The sequence below is a fragment of the Schistocerca gregaria genome, chromosome 1 (genome assembly GCF_023897955.1).
Source record: "Schistocerca gregaria isolate iqSchGreg1 chromosome 1, iqSchGreg1.2, whole genome shotgun sequence".
NCBI classification, from domain to species: Eukaryota; Metazoa; Arthropoda; class Insecta; order Orthoptera; family Acrididae; genus Schistocerca; species Schistocerca gregaria.
Genome location: NC_064920.1, coordinates 1043685024 through 1043687621, shown reverse-complemented (window position 1 = coordinate 1043687621; position 2598 = coordinate 1043685024). Strand labels below are relative to the sequence as shown.

Sequence of the window (2598 nt, the reverse complement as noted above, 5' to 3'; positions counted from 1 at the left end):
CTACCTACAAGGGTCCCTAAGAGGACTTCCAGGCAGTGAGGAGTGGTGTAATAAACGATGTAATAGGCCAGAATGAGATATTCACTCTGCAGCGGAGTGTGCGCTGATATGAAACTTCCTGGCAGATTAAAACTGTGTGCCCGACTGAGACTCGAACTCGGGACCTTTGCCTTTCGCGGGCAAGTGCTCTACCAACTGAGCTACCGAAGCACGACTCACGCCTGGTACCCACAGCTTTACTTCTGCCAGTATCCGTCTCCTACCTTCCAAACTTTACAGAAGATCTCCTGCGAAGCTTGCTTCGGTAGCTCAGTTGGTAGAGCACTTGCCCGCGAAAGGCAAAGGTCCCGAGTTCGAGTCTCGGTCGGACACACAGTTTTAATCTGCCAGGAAGTTTCATATCAGCGCACACTCCGCTGCAGAGTGAATATCTCATTCTGGAAACATCAGCCAGGCTGTGGCTAAGCCATGTCTCCGCAGTATCCTTTCTTTCAGGAGTGCTGGTTCTGCAAGGTTCGCATGAGAGCTTCTGTAAAGTTTGGAAGGTAGGAGACGGATACTGGCAGAAGTAAAGCTATGAGTACCGGGCGTGAGTCGTGCTTCGGTAGCTCAGTTTGGTAGGGCACTTGCCCGCGAAAGGCAAAGGTCCCGAGTTCGAGTCTCGGTCGGGCACACAGTTTTAATCTGCCAGGAAGTTTCGATGTAATAGGCCTTGATAGTCGCCTATAACTATTTCATTTGTGTTGTATTGTGCTGGAGAGGTATGTAGAAATGTTGGCATGTAGTAGTTCAGTAATCTTTTATCTGATTCAGAAATTCTTAATGTAATCCATACGATAGATATATAAACCGACTAAAGTTTTGCGTTCACGGAGTGCGAAGCAACACCAAATGGCCTTAACGCAACGAAAATTTTTGAAACCTACTTGTCTGCATCTTTCCAGCTGACTCTTCGTGTATAGTATTTCAGGAACTCATGACACGTTAGTAGTTTCTTTAGAGACACTAAGGCATCTAGCCAACAGCGTCTTGCATCTCCTTCTGGACCTATGAGGGCATCTATCCTTCCATTTTCCTTCTGTATTACTGATTTAGTGTGTCATTTTTTGTCGCTTCTTAATAATACCATTAAATACTTATAACACAGTCGTCAACCAACGCAAAGGAGGAGAATCGTGTAAGCCATTGATTTGTCAATAGCGTTAACTTTGCTCTCTATGGTATAGTACTTTAACTGTTCGTGTCTTATGTTTTGTGGGGTGGAAATTACGGACAGTCTCAAAAATGGAAACCCCTAAAATTGTACTACGACTGGTGGCTATGCTAAAACTGTGGATAAGTCGATGTACGGACTCTATCCGGTTCGGGGTCACTATCGTCTGACATTCAGAACGTTGCAAGAATTTCATGAAATTCGAAAGCGTTTGAATTTATCCTGCTCCATGACCTTTAAACCGCCGTCCACAACAGATGGAGACTGGTCAGACCTAGGTGCATATATTTCTGTTGATGAGATCTCAAAGTAATCCTTATGGCTGACATCTGGTAGTCTGGAGACTTGCACAAACACGATGGGTGTTGAACACTCCTGAATCTATTCTGACACAATTCGGAAGGGATAAGATGGTGCTCTGTCTTGATAAGCCATATGGCATCTACGTATTGCTATTGATGTACCAACGGATACAAATGGTTAGGCAGTATGTAACAATACCACTTGTCACCATTCTGATGAACAAAGCGGGTCTGATCCGACTACTCTTAATTTGATATTTTGAATTTACGAATGTGACAATGGTTCAGCAATGTTTTTCGTTTTGGTTATGGTATTGTATAACATTCAGTAAAACATGTCTACGGTCGTAACCAAAAAGTCATTGAAAAGGTGGTTGTGCTCCTCTGTTCGTCGTGAGCTGTCGCTTTCGGTTTCTTGCTACCACTAGAGGATGTGAAGGAATGTGTTAGCAGTGGGTGTTGGTGAGCTAGTGGTACTGCAAGGGTAACGACGTGGAGGAGGTACGTTCCTGACAGCAAAGCAAACGCTGAATGTGATGATCCTGCAGGTTCTCTAGCTTATTGAGGCTCTCCAGGTGATAATTACAACATTATGACTACCCACAGTAAGTCGACTTGCGCGCACACGAAGTATGTGCCATAGTCGATCTGTCTGCGCCGTGAACAACATTTATATTTCTGTGTATAATTAGGTACCGAATTGGAGAAACCATTGCGTTTCAAAGGAAAGTAACGCTTCCAACTACAGTACAGGTCTCCCGAAAAACTGTGTAGTTTTTGCGGGAAATTGTGTGTGGACGTTTTGCTTAATATTAACAGCCAATGGCTCCTTCCATCGTGGAGGGGAACGTTATTGACGGCTGAGTCGAAGACTGAAAGTGATGAGCCTGTGGTTCTCTTGATGACTGAGTTTTTCCAGGTGATAATTACAGCCTTACTACTTCGGTTTGTGCCCAGACTTACTGTGTTTCATCGTTGATCTATTTCACGCAGTAAACAGAATTTTACACAGGGTGCGACAAAAAAAAGTATACACAAATTGAACTGTCATAGACAATTTATTTCCCGTTCTACAAGGTTAAA

The 2598-nt window shown here is 43.9% G+C and overlaps 1 non-coding gene across 1 annotated transcript; it reads left to right on the top strand.

Annotated features, from left to right (window-relative positions):
* Positions 1 to 298: 298 nt before the first annotated feature.
* Positions 299 to 373, top strand: Trnas-cga (transfer RNA serine (anticodon CGA)). Its single transcript has one exon. It is a non-coding gene; the product is annotated as a tRNA-Ser (tRNA).
* Positions 374 to 2598: the final 2225 nt, after the last annotated feature.